At 52.3% G+C, this 18,849-nt stretch overlaps 1 protein-coding gene across 8 annotated transcripts in view; it reads left to right on the forward strand.

Annotated features, from left to right (window-relative positions):
• Positions 1-18,849, forward strand: part of DLGAP2 (DLG associated protein 2) — a 788,462-nt gene that overhangs the window by 678,266 nt on the left and 91,347 nt on the right. The gene's annotated exons all lie outside the window — the stretch shown is intronic.

An 18,849-nucleotide genomic window follows, 5' to 3' on the forward strand; every position in this document is an offset into this window, starting at 1 on the left:
ACCAATAACATAAGTAGTCAATCAACACATAGTTTATATGATGTACGTACGATATACCGTGTTCCTATAATAAAATAAGCTAGAGGAAAATGTTATTAAGAAAATCCTAAGCGGGGCACCTGGGTGGCTCAGTAGGTTGAGCGTCTGACTTCAGCTCAGGTCATGATCTCACAGTTGGTGGGTTCGAGCCCCACGTCGGGCTCCGTGCCGACAGCTCGGAGCCTGGAGCCTGCTTCGGATTCTGTGTCTCCCTCTCTCTCTGCCTCACCCCCACTTGCATTCTGTCTCTTTCTCAACAATAAGTAAATGTTAAAAAAAATTAACGAATTTAAAACAAGAAAACCCTAAGCAAGAGAAAATACATTTACTGTGCCGCACTGTATCTATTGGAAAAAATCCACGCAGAAGGGGACCCACGCAGTTCAGACCCGTGCTACTCAAGGCTCAGCTGTCTGGCTCCTCCCCCTGCAAGCTGTTAGTTTCCCACGTTGAAGGTTCGGCACCCGGGGACCCGCTTCTTCGTGTCTTGCTGGTGTCGCAGAGTCGTTCACCATAACCCGTGAGCGTGGGGACGAAGCCCCAGACTGAGGTGTGATCTCTGTGTCGTCCCTGCCCGTGCCTGGTGCACGCGGTGACCAGCAAAACAGCGTTGTGACTCCCCCCAGCCCCTGCAGCTCGTCACTAACGTTAGCGTGCAGGGTGCACAAACTGTAAGCTGCAGCCACATCTCACACTTCACCAGCGCAAACCACGTCTTTGCGACCTGGTTCAGTTTAAGTCAGTGACCGTGTTGGGAATGCCGGATGGGAAGTGGGGTGGAGGCAGACACCGCGGCCTGTCTCACTCCACTCCGCTCTGCCTCACACAGAGAAGACTGTTGGGTTTGTCGGGGACAAGCTTGGGGTGAGCACTGATGTGCTGGAGGGACCCCGGGGAAGGGAGGTGTGCATAAGCAAAGACACAGTCGGGCAGCGCCATTACTGGAAAGCTGTCCTCAGGACTTAAGACGCCGTGGAGCCAGGCGCAAACCTGGCCGGCCTCCGCAAGCAGGGCAGGGAGCCGACCAGCTGTTTCCCTGGGCTGCTTCGGGTCACGTTTGACGATCGTGAAGCATCAGGACTCACACAGGCAACCGCTGTGCTGAGCAGGTCTGGGGGCTCAAGCTGGGGACAGTCACGCACGGTCTGGGGGCTCTGAACCACTGGGCACGTGGCCACTGGCGTGGGCTGGCATTTGGAAAGTTTGTGATTCATACCACGATTGCATACATTTAAAGCAAACCACAGGAAAGAGAAAGAAAGGCGGGCTGTGTTTTAATGGTGGGCGGGGATCAGGTCGTGTTCAGAATTACGAACTTTATTTTCGTGTTAATGACTTTCCTCCCCTTTGCCCTGCCGGCCCCCGGGGACTAGCCCTCCCCCGACCTTCTGCGTGTCTACCGTGGATTTGTCCTCGGGACCTGAGGCCACCTTATTCTCCCGCGGGTGGAGACCGCCCGGGGTCTGGTACTGGGTGCCCACCAGACAGCGTTAGGAGTTTACATTTGTAAAACCCGCACCATGACCCAAAACAGTCAAAATTCCCTCCAAAACCCAAGAGCCATGAGGGGGCCGAGGCCGCCTGACGTCACAATCCAGGTGTGGACCGTCCACGGGTGGAAGTCAGGCTGGGCGTTCGCGCACGGCTGGTTTCTGAGTGCCTGAGCCACGTCCGCCCCGGTAGAAGTTGGGGGAACGAGTCATCAGTGGTGCCTGGCCGCTGACCCTCTTCCAGACATAGCCCGACCTCCGCCCTCGGCCCCCAGGCGCCGCCCACACTGCCACAGAGATAACCTGGCTGTTGGGCTGCACTTCCCCACACTCCGTCCCCCCATCCAGGCTTCCAGTAAGCGCTGGGGCGCCGAGCTGAGTTCCACGCATAAGCGTGCGGATGATTCTCTCCCCTCATCTGGCACGGCCCTGGAGCAAACAAGACAAGGAGGGCGGTGTGGCGAGGTGACCCCAGGGTGCCGTGCCCGATAGGAGCCCTCTGTGGATTTGCCACGTCCGTGGAGGCCCCATGAGTCCGTCTTCTGTACAAGTTCTGTTACTGGGACGCACATCCATCAAGCGATTGCTGTTACTGCCTAGCAGCATCTTCGCCCATGTTGCATTTGTTTAGAATTTTATAGATTTTAGCGTGATTTCATTTCTTGCCATTTGAAGCGGCGTCACAAAAGCTCAACTATTTACTCAGAACCCCCGACTCAGACAAGTGAGGTGACGAATGTCACAGAAGTGCCCCCCCACAGATTTAAAATGAAAGTAGTGGCTTTAACCCCACGCCCAGAGAGTGTTTGCCTGCGGATGGCAGGGTCACGCGCCCAGAGACCAGCGGGTGTCACGGGAAAGTGGACAAAGGAACATGTGGAATCCTAAGAGCAGCCGTGGCCGGGGACCCCCAGATTAGCGGACCCGCGTCCTGGAGAACATGAACCTGTCCCTCACCTCACCCCTGTGCCCACTGCCTGTGGTTCCTGGGGACCGGCCCTGAGCACTGGGGACACCCCCGGTCCCGCGAGGATCGTTTGCGTCCACTTAATCTGATATGCGGTCCCTTACCACAAATAGAGCGTCCCTATTCTGGTCTATTCTACACCCAGACTGTGAAGCAACATTGATAGTTCTTACGTTGTATTTAAGTTGTTTCTTTTTTCTTTTCTGGTTAGTTGAATTGAGAAGTCAAAGCTCTTATAATTTTGAACATCTCTGAGTCCTCTCTCAGGAGAGTAGCATTTTAAATTTATGGAGAAAGGACTTATTTCAAGAACTACTTTATATATAAAGATAAGCACAGGTGGATAGGAGGTATAAGCATAAGAATCCTATCAGTGTATGTGGGTGTGTATCATGTGTGTGCACACTTACACACGTATGCGTGTATGTGTGTGTGAATGTTTTATGACTTTCAGATGGAGAAGACATATCCAAACATTATTCCACAGTGAGAAACCACAAGAAAATGACAGATTTGAATTCATAGTATTAACAACTGACTCATAGTCAAAGTGAACAAACCTACCAACAAATTAAAAGTATCATCATGAAGGTAAAACAATAATTAAAATTATTAATTTTAATTAATAATGTTTTATTATTAACGGGGGAAATGTTTTGCCATTAAGTGTCCCACTTGTGTTCTTAATACATAGAGACGCTTTACAAATTAATGAGAAAAAATAAACACCATGATGTAAATATGGGTAAAGCCAGGAAAAGATTATTCACATACCTTAGAAATCACTAAAACTTTCCAGAGCGTATTTTAGCATACCATTTGAAACTAGAAATCTAAAGACACATTCTAAAGAAATTCCTGAAAAGCGCACAAAGCTGTACAAAAATACAGTGATGTTCACGGTTTCATCGTAGGTCGTTGTAAGAAACTATAAATCACCTAAACACCCATCAGTAGGGGTTGGGTCCCACTTTGGAGAACTTGTCCCCTGACTCACCCGCTCCTGCAGGGAGTGATGTGTGCAAAACTATTCCTTATAACGCTGTTAGGGCATAAAAGTTTAACCCACAGTCCACTGCTATCGGACTGACTAATAGATATACCAACACTAGAATACCGTTTATAGAATATACTAGAACATTATGCGGCCGTAAACATGAGTCAGACTTGCACGTACTGATGTGGCAAGATACAGGTTGTATAAATTTTAGAAAGCAAAGCGTAGCACGTTATAAAACACGCACTTCCTGTATAATAAAGATGGAGAAATAAGAATGAAATTCCTATAGGTTTATATTACATAAGGAAACAATGAAAGAATACATAAGAAAGTAATGAAAACAATTTATGTCTAAGGACGGAGGGAAGGAAGTAGACGCCATGGGGGCAGGAGAACAGCCTGGTGTCCATCTTCCCTGCTTGGCGTTAACGCCATCACTCATGCAAGTGTGCGCTCTACTCAACAGTGTATGAGATGCATCTTAAATAAAAGGAGAAGGTGAACTGAACTGTCTCATCCGTATGGCAGGATCCTAGGTAGCCAGCCAGTCAGTATAGCGAGGTGTCTCTACAAATTCGCATAGAAGGATGTCCATTTAGTCCTTCATTGGGAAAAGCAGCGTGGGGGGGGGGGGGGTGGCAGGTGAACGGAGTCCCAGTCCTGCCTCGGATGTAGGCACGAGGGAAAGTCCATCCGTGCCACCCTGACGTCTAGAGGAAAGCCGGGACCCTGCAAGACCACCATCCACAGAGCTGGGGAGGTTCAGACCCTCCGGCAGGGACTGGATTGGCAAGCTGTGTCTCGTGAGGCAGGGTCGGCCTGAGTGTCAGCAGCTGCTCACAGCTGCTAGTGTGGATCCATGGGAACCCCCGGCCCACGGGGAGCACACAGCCCCCCGCTCTTCTCGACGGCCCTCCGCCGTTGGGAACAGGGCTGGAAATGGGAGAGCCCCTCACCCCACCCGCTGGAGCAGCTGTGCGGTTCCCCACCTTCGGGGAACATGTAGAACCCTGGGGCCCCTGGCTGGACCGCAGCTTCCTGTGGCACAGGGCCGTAAGCTGCCAGAGGGGGTGTGGGCAAACACGCAGGGGAAAGGTGGCGGAAAAACCCTCCACCCACAGTCCTGGCTCACATCCTCATGCAAGAGCAGAGTAGCTGTCCTTCCGCCAGGAGGGCCAGGAAAGGCTCCCCACACAAGACCGGGGCAGGGTGCAGCTGCTGCAGGGGTGGCGGGGGCCCTGGAAAGCACTCCCCCTCCCTGCGTTAGCCACGCAGGGCTTCTAGTGGCCGCCTGTTCCACACAGTGAACGTCCCCCTGCCATCATCACAGGATAGCAAACAGTGGGAGGGAGGACAGCTGGGTAGAAGCCCTGTCTGTGGCCCAGGCACGTGGCGTGTCCAGCCCTCACCCTGAGACAAAGGCAGTGGTGGCCGGATCTCACCTGGCAGAATACGAGGTACGTCCGCTCCCAAACACGAACCCTACTTACCTCTGTTTCTGCCATTGTGCACATGGTGGCCAGCATCCGCCAGAATTTAGACATAGTACAACAAAACCCACTCTCAAGATGCAGAGCCACCCAGAGAATTTAGAGACAGTGAAGCTATCAGAACCTCAAAATGCTTGGTTAACATAACAAAAGACCCAGGGGAAGAGGGTGAGGGATGAAAAGTGCTAGGAAGAGGCAGACAAATACTGCAAATAAAAATCGCGTCTTGCCGATGAACTCATCAGTGGACATAACGTAACTGAGTAACCAATCCAGGAGTTTGAAGATAGGTCCCCAGAATTTACCGAACAGAAGCTCAGAGGGGAAAAGAGTGGGTGAAAAAGCAGAAAAGAACATTCCGGAGCCTGCGGGAAAATACCTGACACTCTCGCACACGCAGGATCGGAACCCCGGGAGCAACAGAGGAAGGCGAGCATGTCCCAAGAGTGCCCACAAATAGTGACACAAATCCCAGATTGGAGAATCTCAGAAAATCTCGAGAAAGAGAAATACAAGAAACCAAACTCCACACATGTATACAGACATCGTACTCAAACTAGCAGAAACCAAGGAGACAGAGAAAAGCTTGAGGAAAGCTGCAGAAAAATAAAAGCCGCTACATACAGAGGAAAAAAACTTGGGGCAGACTTTTCACCCTAAGTTACTGGAGCCGGGAAACAAGGAAGTGACATCTTTAAAGCACGGGGAAAAAACAAAACAAAACAAACAAACAAACAAAAAAACCGTCAGCCAGAATTCTAGACTGAGAAATGTCTTTCATGGGGCACCCAGCTGGTTCGGTCAGCCAGGTGTCTGACTCTTGATTTCGGCTCGGGTCACGATCTCACGGTTTCGGGAGTTCAAGCCTCACATTGGGCTCTGTCCTGATGGCACAGAGCCTGCTTGGGATTCTCTCTCTCCCTCTCTCTCTCTCTCTCTCTCTCTCTCTCTGCCCCTCCCTACTCATGCTCTCTCTCTCTCTCTCTCAAAATAAGAAGAAAAAGAAAAGAACAATGGCTTTCATGAGTGGAAGTGAAATAAGGGCTATGTTATAAGAACCAAAGCTGGAAAATCGTTGCCAACAGACAAGTAGCACAAGAAATATTGAAGGAAGGTCGTTGAGCGGGCGTATGAAGTCATATGACAATGGCAGCCACTTGCAAGCCTTCAGAGAAAGGAAGAGCTCCGTGTCTCCGTCGTGAGTCCACGATCTGCCAAAACGCACAGAGCTGCACACAAAACGGAGGCACCCGCAGATCCGGCGACTGAACCAGAAGTGGGCGAACCAACATGGAGTCTGTGCAAGCAGTTCCTCTGGGGTGACAAACGGACTTTCTTCTGGGACAGGAAGAGGACGAATGGACGTCGGCCTCACTGCCTTTTTCTGAGGTGTTCGTGTCCAGGCAACTTGAGATGTGAGATGAGCCCAGCGCCTGCTCACTCCCCCTTGGCTGATGGTGGGGTGAGGAGACCTGGGGGAGGAGCGGGGGAGAACCTGCCTGCCGGGTGGCCTGCCTCAGAAGATGGGCTCGGGTGTCCTTTCCGGCTCATCAGCCTGGGAAAAGCTACCTTTTCCCAAACATACCGTAACCTGGTCATGTGGCTCAGCTGGCTAATTGCTCTGTGAGTCTCCCAGAATCCACTGGCCCGTGACAAACGGTGATATCACTGGGCTACTGGGGAGGGGTCGGGCCCCCTTCTGAGACACAGTGGAGCCCACCCGAGAAACCTTTGAAAGAAGTCACGAGGGGCGCCTGGGTGGCTCAGTCGGTTAAGCGTCCGACTTCGGCTCAGGTCATGATCTCACGGTTCGTGGGATCGAGCCCCACGTCGGGCTCTGTGCTGACAGCTCGGAGCCTGGAGCCTGCTTCGGATTCTGTGTCTCCCTCTCTCTCTCTCTGACCCTCCCCCGTTCATGCTCTGTCTCTCAAATAAATAAAACGTTAAAAAAAATTGAAAAGAAAAGAAGTCACGGGGCATTCGGAATATTCAGAACCCATCTAGAGAGAGTGGGGGTCTCTCAGAGCGCTTCCCTCATTCCCACCAGCACCGTGAGTCTTGGCGTTTTCTGTTTCCTGATCCTGGGACCCCGTTTTGGATTTGGGCTCAAAGTCTCCTTCAGACCGCTCAGCTCCTGGCACGTCTCAAACAGCAGCCCGGAAGCCCGCTTCCCATTCCCCATGCCGTCCTCCCCCTCCGCTTTCTAGCGTGCACCCGGTTAACTTGGACGAGTCCCGTGGCAGGTGCTTCATGGTCCAGCCCCGACACAGCCTGTGAGGCCTCACTTCCCACTGGGCCCGAACCCCCGGGTCTACATTCCGGCCCTCCGGAACCACTCAGAGTTCCCGAATGCACCACGGGCCCCAGCAGTCCTGGGCTCTTGCTCATGCTTCAGGGCCCAGCTCAGGATCACCTCCTCTGGGGAGTCTCCCCGGGTTAGGTGCCCCTGCAGGGTGCTCCCTTGGTGCCCCGTGCTTACCACTGCCACACGCTTGCTTGCTGCCCCCCGTCACCCGTGTGCTCGTGAGGGCAAGAGAAGCGTTAGGTCTCATTGTCCTTGCTCCGTGCACAGAGTGAGTGAGCTAAGCCAACGCCTCAGGAGCCACTTCTGAGGAATCCTCGCTCATCAGCTTAATTACAGAGCGGCCCTCAGGGCACCGTCAAAGGAATCGTTTGTCCAGGTTCTAAAAATGAAGATCCTCCGTTGGCAAGATGTGTGCAAAACTGATTCACACCCACCCAGATCCTTACACTCTTCCATTAGTCCAGGAAGGGACCAGATGCTAGCCTCCTGGAGAATATCGCACACCTTAAAGCTGCGCTTCTTCCCTTAACAGGACACCATGTGCTCCCGCGGAGAAAGCACCCTCTGTCGCGGTTTCCACTGCCACCTATGGGCTGGCGGCTCCGTTTCTTTCCTTCAGCTGGAGGAACCCGGGAGCTCTGCGTCTCTGGGGCGCCGCTCTCCTGAGTCCCGCCCCCTGGCTCCCAGGCAGCCTGCAGCCTCTCTCGCCAGGGGGCGCCGTGCCCCCCAGGTCCCCACCCAGGAGGGGAGTGACCCCACTGTCCCCGGGGGGGAAGGGGGCGCACTCAGCTTCGCTGCTCGTTTCTAGTTCTCCATTTCACGTGCAGAACAAGGACCCGGCCTCACACATCCTCACCTATTTTATGTTTGTCTAGTACGTTCCCAGCTTTACCTGATTTCATCTCTTAGGTTTACAGCACACACACTGACTCTGTTCTCATTCTGATTCTCTTCCTGTTGTTTTGATGTTTTGAAAGTCAAATCAAGAACTAAGTAAAAGGAAAGGCAAGTGAAAAGTTCCTCCTTAAAATTTCATGTTCTGTTTATTCCGTCTACTCCTCCTGTATTTCTAGTGTTTGACTCCGAGAGCTGGTTTGCAGCCTACACCAACTAGTACTGTTCCTGCGACCCCGCCTCCTTTTGCTCATGAAAACCCGTGAGGACCATCAGCCCAGTGGGCTGCAGCACAGGGCTTGTCCAGCCCTTTTATGGGGAACCACACATTCAAATCCATAATCTACAGAACACAGAATTCTGCTTAACCAAATTTTGCTTACGCCGCTGCAGATGCAGACAAGGAAGGCAGGTCTGGGTGGTCCTCTGCAGTGAGAAACCCTCATAGTGGCCTGTGTCTCGAGAAGCCGGGACACTGAAGCTTCACGATCCAGACGAGAGTGGTGTCTGTGTGGTCCAGGGGCCAGCCTCAGAATATACCATCAATCCATTAATTAAGTTACTAAATTGATTTTTTGAATTGCAAAATTATTTGTACTCCTTTTACAAGCTACCCCAAGACAGAATTATATGAAGTAGAACGTCATTCTCTCTCTCACATTCCCGTGCCTTGGGGAGTAGCCATTTCTGACAATCACACCCTGTCCGGACATTCTTGTGTGCACATAAATGTATATATGCACATATAATGTATACATATAATGTATAATGTGTGTGTGTATATATATATATGGGGAACTGCCTCTGGGTTTTCATTCCTGCATGTAGTGTGCAGAGAAAAGGTAACTGTGAGTGAGGGTGTCACCTGCTTACTGCCGGGATGGCACCACGGGGGGATCCCCTGGGACCTGTGTGCCTCTGAACCTGCATCCTCACAGTATGGCTACGGAGAATCTGACTAGAATGGCAGTAACTCCAAATTAGCTTTTACATTTACTGGTGCCCTTAGTCTATGAATAGTTTAAATATCTACGTCTGTACAGTCCTGAGGGGTAGTCATTGTGCTGACACTGCCCTATTGCGTTTCTCTAAAACTGCATCAGGACACTATCTCAGAAACACCTGAAATACCAATCCAAAAACCAGAATACTGAGAGATACTTGTAAGCTCATTCTCTGTGGGCAACACTACCCTGATACCAAAGCCAGACAAAGAAACTAAAAACAAAACAAAAAAACTACAGGCCGAAATCGCTGATGAATATTAATGTAAAATCCTCAACAAAATGCTAACAAAGAGAATTCAACAGCACATTAAAAGATCAGGCTTCTGAAGAATACCTTGAGAATCTCCCAATTTAGACCGTCGCCTTATGTCAAATACTGGCGCCTTTGTGGAAGTCCATTGCCAATCCATGCATCTCTAGAAACATCAGGAAATAAGGGTCTTAGAGTATTCTTATGGATTGGCTTATTGGGAAAATAATTTAGGCTGCAGTGTCAATATTAGGGGTCATCTTGAGAACAGAAGGTGGGCATCTGGGATGCAGCTGGAGAATGTTGTAAGGGCCGGGTTGTCCAATCAGCTCTTGCTTTGGTTTATCAATTTTCTGTAGCTCTCCTGTTTTCTGATTCATTAATTTATGCTTCTGTTGATTTTTTTTCCTTTTTGTCTCCTTAGATCCATTTCATTATTTCTCTCATTTTTCAGCTGAATGCCTATTTAGTAATAAGTGTTTAATAAGACTACGAATATTCCTAACAGTGTGTCTTTTGCTGCATCTCGTATACCTTGATATGTGACTCTTTCATTTTCACTACTTTATAGATATTCTGCAGCTTTGTTCTGATCCCCACTTTGATCAGGACCGAGTGAATTAACTGAAAGAAAGATACACTTACTAGATAAAGAGAGCCACTATGAAGTCTTTTTCTTCCTTTTAATTACTTTTTCAAACTTTGACAATTTAGGATGTTCTTTAATTTTAGTCACTTTTCCTTCTTAGCCCTTTTGGCAGGAAACTAGATTTAGAGATAGAGATAAAATGTTATCGGTTTTCCTTTTTCCGCCATTTTTCCCATTTCTGATTATATGAGCTCTCAACTTTCCAAAAAGTCAAGTCATTCCCACTAACTCTCAAAGCTGCAAAATGCACTTATGCACTCTCCGGTCTACTCATGAGCTATTTTCGTGCACTTTTCTGCTGTTCGTCTAGCTTTCGTGTGTGCCTTCCGGCTCAGGAACTCAAGCATTCTCTCAGTTCATCTCTCGGCTTGTGACAGAGCTCTGACAGCATAATGGACAGAGAATTGTTCCCCCTCGATCAGCGAAGGGTGTTGAAGGCATTGTTCTCTGAACGCGAGTAACTCTCTTCACTTTTGTAGACTTCAAAATGTCTAGCAGCACAGAAGCATCCGTCGTGCTCCTGTGACAAGTCAGAGAGCATTTCTGTTAATAACTCAGAATCGATCAGCTGCTGAAGGGCTGTTTCCAGAGAACATGCTGAATAAGGAGAAAAGAGCAGAGGCAAATCTGTAAGGTGTGGGGGCAGCATTAAACAACATGAAACCCAATACTAAACTTGAAGCCGCAGGAAGTCTCACTCTGTATAACTGCCCCAACGTGGTAAAGAGAATTTCTTCTTTGGAATTCATTGCCTTCTTTGGTGCATGATACATAACATATGAATTCGTTCATTTATTCATACAATAAATTGGTATGTGCTGAAGACTGAGTATATAAATATGATAATTATCAAGTAAATGAATAAATAGATGTATCACCAGGACACTAATGAGGCACCTGAAACTAAATAATAATTACAGACATAATTTTCACAGAGCTAAGAAAGTGAGATTTTGAGGAACTAAATTGCTTTTGAAATAACTTTACATTAGAATAAAAATGTTTGAAGCTGAGAAATTTGGCAATGTATATCAAAAACATTTATATCAATTCCACTTAATGGAACCCTAAAGAAATAGTCAAATTTCAATAAAAGGTTTAATCAAAACAAAAGGAAATCCTAGAAGAAATTCCAATTGTTTGCTATTATTTGTAGTGAAGAATTAATTAGAAACAGTAAATATAAAAAAAAAAAAAGAAACAGTAAATATCCATTAACGTGCAAAATGATACTTATCTGTCACCAATTATAAATGTTGACAAAGAATTTTTCATTGTATAACAAAATGGTTTTGGTATTATGTTTATAAAATTTCTGAGACTCCAACATTGGAAAAGTCATAGCAAATTCTGCAAAGATTATGTGGTGTGCAAAAGTCCAAGCTGACCCTCTTCTGTGTATCGTCCTTTCCCTGTGAGTGTGGGCGGCCAGTGCGTACCGTGACGTAGCCCTCTCTCGGCCACGTGACTTTATGTGGCAAACAGACCTGATCCCCGAGGCTGGACCTCATAGCAGTTTTCTCTGGCTGGTGGCAGGAAGGGAAGCCAGAGATCTGATAGAGGAGAAAGAGTGGACGGGCCATTCGTGGCTCCGAGGGGTCCGCCCGGAAAGAACCCGAGGCGGCCTCTCGGAGAGGACAGTCTTTGGCCAACAGCCAGAAAAGAGAGCGGACCCCCTTCCTGCAACCACAAGGAGCAGCCTTCTGCCAACAACCTGAGTAAGCGTGGACCTGGGTTCTTTCCAGAGCGTCCGGATGAGAGCTCAGGGTGTCTGGCTCCTTGATGCCAGACTGTGATACCGTGAGCGGAGAACCCGTCGCGTGTGCCAGACTCGACCTACAGTTGTAACGTGAGCTAACACGTGAGGGTTGCCTGAAGCCACTAAGCTTGTGAGAACGTGTTATGCAGTTATTAGCCAGGATCGTCCAGAGAAACAGAACCAACAGGGCGTGTGCGTGTGCATGTGTAGTGAGAGAGACCGATTTTATGGAGTTAGCTCACGTGAATTGGGAGGTGAGCAAGTCTGAATTCTGCAGAGCAAACTGGCGGGCTGGGGGTCGAGGGAAGAGCTGGTACTTCAGCCCAACTGAGAAGACAGTGCAGAGGCAGAATCTCTCTTCCTTGAGGAGGTCGGTCTTTTCTCCTAAGACCTTCAGCTGATTGGCTGAGGCCCACCCCCATTGTGGAGAGCGATCCACTTTACTCAAAGTCTACTGACTTAAATGTTAATCACATCTAAAAAATGCCTTCACTTCACCCCGTAGACTAGTATTTCTTTTTATTTATTTATTTTTTTAACGTTTATTTATTTTTTTGAAGAAGAGAGAGACAGAGCGTGAACAGGGGAGGGTCACAGAGAGAGAGGGAGACGCAGAATCTGAAACAGGCTCCAGGCTCTGAGCTGTCGGCACAGAGCCCGACGCAGGGCTTGAACTCACAGACCGTGAGATCGTGACCTGAGCCACCCAGGTGCCCCGACTACTATTTCACCAAATATCCGGGCACCACAGCCTAGCCAAGTAACCATCACAGGCAAGCAATAGAAATCGAATACAGAAAGCCACCAAAATATTAGTAATGATCATCCCTGGGTGGTGGTTTTGTGGCTGAATTTTATTTTCATTTAAATACTTTTTAAATGATTTGCAAAAGTATATGTTAGTGTTGACATAAGAAAAGATCCTGAAAACTATTTCATTGTGTTTAAGGCCCTCATAATCTCTCAGTGTTGTTTTTCCCATAATAATACTGCATTTAAAAGCAAATTATACTTGTGTTGTAAAGTTACCATAGGAATAAATCTATGCTCAACAGCTTTATTAGACATTCAGCTATGAGTGGAAATGTAACTGTGCGTGTGTTGAAGCCACAGAAATGAGATTATTCCCAGCGGTATTCCCACACGTTGCGTGTCTGCAGTTTTAAGAGGCTTGGGGAACAAGAATGCCTGTGATGCGCTGGCCGTTGGGAGTGGTTGGGGTTGGTCGGTGTCGCCGGGGCCCCTCTGTCTCTGATGGAGGGACACCAGCGAGCTGCACTTCAAGCATTTCTAAACCGAGGCTCTCGAAAATCCCTGCTGATTCCAGCCTCGTTGTTTACATGTGGGGTGCACCCCCTCTGTTTTACTTCTCGAGGGGCTATCTGCAACGGACTGCGTGTCTGTGTGCCCCAAGTCCATAGGTTGAATCCTAACCCCAAGGTGATGGTGTCAGGAGGTGGGGCCTCGAGGAGGTGACGAGGTCATGAGGATCGAGCCCTCTGGAATGGATTAGCGTCCTTCTCAAGGAACGCTGCCGAGGCCCCTCTCCCCTTCCACGTGGGGGCACGGCAAGACGGTCACGTATGAGCCGGTCCCTCGCCAGACGCCAGGTCTGCACGTTCGGACTTGGACTTGACCTCAGACTTCTCATTCTCCAAAGGGTCAGAAGCCAGTGTCGAGTTGTTGATAAGCCCCCGGCCTGTGGGGTGGGGTTGGAGCCCCCTAACGGAGACGCTGCCTTCACACAGCACCACACCTGAGCGGCTTAACGCAGGAGAGCTTCATCCTCTCGCGGGTCCCAAGGCTGGAAGGCCCAACTCAAGGTGTGGGCGGGGCCGGGCCCCCCCAGAGCATCTAGGGTTTGCATCTCCCACGTCTGCTCCCGGTGGCCCAGATGCTACTTGGCTTGGGGCCACATCACTCCAGCCGCCACCTCCCTCTTGCGTGGTCTCTCCTCTTCTTAAAGGACACCGTTCATGCTGGAGGGGGGTCCGCCCCACCATCCCGTCCTCGCTGACTACATCCAGGACGACCCTATTTTCAAATGTGGTCGCGTGCCCTGCGGGACGGGGGGTATGGACTTCAGTCCATCTCTGGGGGGGGGGGGGGAACGCGGTCGCACTCGTGACAGAAGCCACCCTCACGTAGCCAAGATGAGGAAATACGCGTAAAATAGCGCTGACCGGATTGGAGACTGCCACACACTGTTTCTGAAAGTTATTTCCGTCCCCCGTTACTTTTCCATGCTGGCGTCTTCCGCCAAACACGGAGCGGTTTTTCTCTCTCTGGGTGAGCGCTGCGATTGTGCCTTCCAGCACCGAGGTCCGAACCGCTCAGCTGGGTCTCCTCTCTCTCCCTCGGCGATTTGTGTGTAAATCAACTTCCGCAGGCCTTGGCTGTGACTCGTTTCGAACACAATAACTGTGCCTAAAACAAGGAGAAATTCACATTGCACACAGAAGTGAGTTTGATATTTAACTGACTTTATCATCCTTCTTGAAGAGACCAGCTGCCCAAATTCTCCTCTGCCCCTTGGCTCCGCTGAGGTCCCACCCATGCAACGAGCGTCCTGCTGATGGACCCTGGTCCTTCTCCGTCCCGCCTCCGTGACTCGCTCCGCCCTGCACGTCCCTGAGCCCCCCCTCCACTCGCACCACTCGGGGCTCCAGGACCTGTCCCTTTCCACCACTCCTCAAGCAAAAGAGACATGACTCTAGTCTTGGGGGGGGGGCGTCAAAGGGTCCTCAAAACACTGGGCTGTAATCGTGGGATGTGTCATAGCTTCTGGCCCCGCTGTGCGTGGGACCCACCCTGCCCCCTACTCCCAACAGCGGGCAGGCTGAGGCCGCCTGAGCGTGGTCCCTAAACACACAGGCGTTGGACACCGACGGTCTTGCTTCTTTTGAAATTTCCACCTATTCTCCGGTTTGGGGCTCTTTTTCTTCCCCTCACCCTGGGCAGGCTAGGAGCCTGCAGGGACAGGGCAGAGAGCATGGGGGCCTCCCCGCACATGCTGCCCCCCACTTGGCTCTTCCAACACTGGCCCCCTGGCCCTGGGGTGGAAGGAAGGAGGAAGGGGGAGAGGTCCCTTACCTGCCCCATCCAGATGGAAGGGCCCCATCTGCTGGTTGTCACTTCCCTTGCAGCTGGCCTGCTGGCCGGTGCACCTGTCACTCCTTGGAGGGTCCCGAGCCCGTCTGCTCCTTCCCTCCTCGTCCGGCATGGGGGGCACAACCCGCTGTCCCCTCTTCCTGCCCAGCACCGCCTCCCACAGCGTCCTCAGATCCCGCCCCATGGGGGGACAGTAAGGATAAAATGGCTCAGAGCCAGACACCCTGAGTGCCCGCTTGACCTGCTCGTGATCACTGTACCAAAGCGGAGGGCGCAGACCAGCGCTTCAGCCGCCACCCCTCTCTGGCCCCGCGTCATGCCCCCAAAGCATCCTGGCTCCTCAGGAAGAGGAGGGACACTCCCCAGCCCCCAGCAGAGGGGGGACCATTTATCTGACTGTGTGAATACTTGTTGTGATTCTGGAGATCATGCTTTTTGCCTCTACATAAATAATTCCGACGCAGACTAGAAGGTTGCAACATGAGGCAAACCTATCCAAAAAAGGACACGGTCAAAAGCGACGGGCTCTCGTGGTGACCCCCACCCCCCAGCCCCACCAGCTAGCCGGGTGGTGGGAGGATGGGAGGCAGTGTTTGAATAGGCCGGGAAGTCCAGCACGTCTCCTCCTGGACCGTTCTCCAGCTTTCTCCCACCGGACACCCAGTTTTACTGTGAACGCTGCAAATATTTACAAAGCAAACCCTGTGTTCGCTCGGGACCCTTCTTCTGAGCCCCAGCTCTTGCCGCGCCCAGATGTGGCGGGCGCCCAGCTCTGGTGGCTGCGGGGTCAGGGGCACGCTGGCAGCTGCCTCCGGGCCAGACCTCTCTGCTGCTTCCCGCTGCCCTGCGTTCAGTAATCTCCACCCGGATCACGAAGACCCTGAATGATCTTCCCGTGCTGCTCCCCACCACCTTCTCGAATCTTCGTGCGTCAGTGACGGCCTGAAATGCACTTGCTTCCCCGGAACACACCGCGTCCTCCGATCTCCCCCCGTCTGTCCGCTCCAGGAAGTCCTCGCTGCTCTAGGATTTTGCTCACACTGCTGCGCCTCATACAGACCTGCCCCCGGGTCTCAGAGTCCCGTCCGGGTGTCCGCCAGGGGAGCTGTGGAAAGCCGGCTTTTCCACCACAGATGCCCCCGGGGCCCCATTCCATCGTGGGGTGACTTCTAAGGACTGGAAAGTCCCCACAGTAAGGGTTGTCCACAGGCCATCTTCCTGCACATTTAATGTTGGGATTCTTTTATTAAGTTTATTTATTTGTTTTGAAAGAGAGAGAGACCACACGCGTGCGCACACATGGGGGAGGGGCAGAGGAGGGGGAGAGAGAGAATCCCAAGCAGGCTTCCCAGTGTCAGTGCAGAGCCCGACGCGGGGCTTGAACCCACCAGCCTGAGCCGAGACCAAGAGGCAGACGCTCAGCCGACGGAGCCCCCGGGCGCCCCGGGGTTCTCACTTTCCTTTGTGCTCTTGTCTGCTTCCTGATTAAATTACAACCCCCTCCCCAAGCGGGAGGGCGTTGTGCTCTCATTGCTCTGTGCTGTCCCCCGTAACCGCCCGCCACAGCACCTGTCATACCTCACACGGCACAGTTACACTCTCGTAACTGTTACCCAGTCACTCTCATTTCGGACGGACTCACATCTCGCAGTTCAGTAGCATATGCCTCTTTATAGAGTGGTAGGTAAGCGGGTATTCAGCCTATAAAACCAACAGTCAAAAAATAAGATGGAGGCGGAAAGCATGGAAACACAGTTTCCCTGCTGAAGCACTGTGGAACCTCAGGGGTACCCGGTGAACCCCGAGGCAGGTGGCCGTTGCCGGAGGGACGGCACGTGACCCGCCACGGGGAGCATCGCGGGGAACCGCCTGGCCGTCCGCTTGCCTCGCTCAGCAGACTCCACCCTCGAGGGCAGAGAAGGGGTCTTAATAGTCCTGACACAGAGCAGTGCTTCATATGATATCTGAGGGCCTGAATTGCTTCTAAGGAAATCTTACCTGGGGCCGGTCACGTGGGGTTATTGCTGTTAGTACCGGGGAGCACTTGGTGTAGAGTGCCGTGTTTCCCATAACTTTGTGTTGCAGAACTCTTGTGTGTTAGACTGATAATTTTCTTAAATTTTTTTCCCTGAAGGTCATACAGAGCCCCTGAAAACTCTCAAGTAGACCAGGAGAGTTCTCTTCTGGAAGGAGCTCTTTGACTTCATGGGTACGAGGAAGCGTCGGTCACGAAAGGGGGCTGTGGCAGCCGCAGCGGTAGAGATAGAGACCACGGGTGGGATGCGGCAGACATTTGGGGGGTGGGACCGGCCCAGACATGGTGAGTGCACAGTCCCCCAAAGGAGCCAGCAAAGGAGGCCCCGAGCACCGTGACCTGGGCAGGACCGGAGGTGCCCCTAGTGGGTGGGACGGGAGGGACAGCCGAGCACACATGCTCGGTCCTGCTTCGGGCACGTCGAGTTTCAAGTGGCTGAGGGGCGCCTGGGGGCTCAGTCGGACGAGCGTCTGACTCTTGGTTTCGGCTCAGGTCACGATCTCACGGTTCGTGGGTTCGGGAGCCGAGTCGGGCTCTGCGCGGGCTGCACGGAGCCTGCCTGGGGTTCTCTCTCCCTCTCTGCCTCTCTCCAACTTGCTCCCTCTCTCTCAAAACATAAGTTAGTAAGAGTAGTTTCAAAAGTTAAAAATAAGTGAATGAAAATGAAACGCCCGAGACGAGCGGCGTCCACGGTCCTGCTGACCAGGGAGGAGAGAGGTCGCAGATGGGTCGTCCTGGCCCAGACCCACCAGGCCCAGCGCTGCCCACTGAACACCTGCCACCCTCCGGGTCCGGGCGGGGGAGGACGCGCTCCGTTTGCCCTTCCGGCTAAAGGGCCATGTGATCGAGTTGCGGCCAATGAGTCTGAGTGGAAGTGATGCAAGTCACATCTCGATGAACCTGACGGCCCCCCACACCCAGAACCGTCTTTCCCTGTGCCACGGTGACCGGCAATTTCTGGGTAGTGGCAATTCCATGAGCCTGCGTCCCAGAGAGAGGACGGCATAGAGCAGAGTCCCCAGATGGCTTGCGGTGGGCATGTGGGAGTGAGTGAGAATAAGCCGTTTTTATTTGGAGCGGTGGCTGCAACATCACGTAGCCTGTCCCGGTAGACGTGGCCAGAGATGTGCACCGGGAAATCACGAAAAGAGCTACGGGATGAATTCACGTGGGTGGTGCACAGGCCCAGCAGGAACATGAGGAGCAGAGGCGGGAGGCAGCGAGAACACCGCCTGCCAGGGACTGTCCGGAGACACGGAAGAGGAGACCGTGGCTGAGGCGTGCGGAGAGCGCCCCGGAGCCGGGAGCCACGGGGCCCCTGCAGCCGCAGGAGGAGAAGGTCCCCGGGGGAGCGTGCTGGACGGTGCTGAGGCAGCACGGAGAAGGACCGGGGGCAGACTGAGCCAGGATGGGCTTTTCGGGAAGGAGTCACCCACGAGGCTGGGAGGAGCGCGGAGCCAGCAGGAGGCGGCCGGCGTGGCCGTGGGGACGGCAGACAGGAGAGGCTGGAGTGCGGTCAGCCCGTCCGGACGCCCACGGACGGGACGCGTCTGTCGGGTGGCAGGGGCAGGGAAGTGGAGACAGGACACGTGTTGACATGGGTGCGTTTCTTCCCACGTGAAGAGAGCAGCCTCACTCCCCCCGTCGCTCGCAGCGCACAAGCCGGGGTGCCGAGCCGTTTGGGCTCCGCTGGCTCCCCCCGGGGGCTCCTCCTCTGGGGGTCCTGCTCCCTGGCCCCTCCCCGCACAGGCGGCTGCCCACGGCCCCTGCGGGTCTCCGTGTGCCTCTCCTTCTGTCCCCCTGCTTGAACTGGAGGATTTCTCCCACGGCTCGGTGTTACATAACCGCCCCTC

The sequence above is a fragment of the Herpailurus yagouaroundi genome, unplaced genomic scaffold, assembly GCF_014898765.1.
Source record: "Herpailurus yagouaroundi ecotype Mexico unplaced genomic scaffold, PumYag 181, whole genome shotgun sequence".
In the NCBI taxonomy this organism is placed as follows: domain Eukaryota; kingdom Metazoa; phylum Chordata; class Mammalia; order Carnivora; family Felidae; genus Herpailurus; species Herpailurus yagouaroundi.